General features: G+C 36.9%; 1 protein-coding gene across 4 annotated transcripts in view; it reads left to right on the top strand.

Annotated features, from left to right (window-relative positions):
- The window catches only part of TINF2 (TERF1 interacting nuclear factor 2), a 10,972-nt gene that overhangs the window by 3,289 nt on the left and 7,041 nt on the right, over positions 1-642 (top strand). The gene's annotated exons all lie outside the window — the stretch shown is intronic.

Genomic DNA, 642 nt, shown 5'->3' with positions numbered 1-642 from the left:
GGGGGGGCACTAGGCCTAAGGGCCACAGCTCTGTTCTCCTGACATGCAACCACTTTGGAATCTGCAATCTTAAATCTAACTTCAAAAGACTGTCATTTTCTTTACCAGGTCTTACCTCTGTATCCTTCTCTTTAGTTACAGACTCTGATATCTTAGGTAAGAGGGAGGCATAGCCCTCCGGAGTATTGTTTGGTGGAGTTACTGAACCAACTCCAGTTTTTACTGGAGGGTTTTGTTTCAAGCACTCCTTAATTAAATTCCACAGGGAGAAAGCCAAGATAGGAATCCTGCTAGCACACTCTGTTATCGCCCCTAGCTTTTAACATATAAGACAACACTTGAACATACATTTTTCTTTCTTTAGACAATTGTGTCCCCATGTTTTACACCAGACAGTGATAGAATCCACTCCTTTTCTTGTTTTATAATATCCTTATTTTACTCTGATATTTCTTTACTTTGGTATTTCTTTTTTCACTCTGGTATTTTTTTTTAATCTGGTATTTTTTTTTCCTTGGTATCTCTTCTATTTTAGTATTGTTTTTACTCTAGCATTTTTTTTTCTTTTACTTTATTCTATAGGATTTTTACTTTACTCAATAATATCCAGCTGGCTGCAAGGAGTGTCTACTCACCTGACTC

Source organism: Tupaia chinensis, unplaced genomic scaffold, assembly GCF_000334495.1.
Source record: "Tupaia chinensis unplaced genomic scaffold, TupChi_1.0 Scaffold000126_2, whole genome shotgun sequence".
NCBI lineage: Eukaryota > Metazoa > Chordata > Mammalia > Scandentia > Tupaiidae > Tupaia > Tupaia belangeri.
Note: the sequence above shows the minus strand (reverse complement) of the source record. Positions and strands in the feature narration are given on the sequence as shown.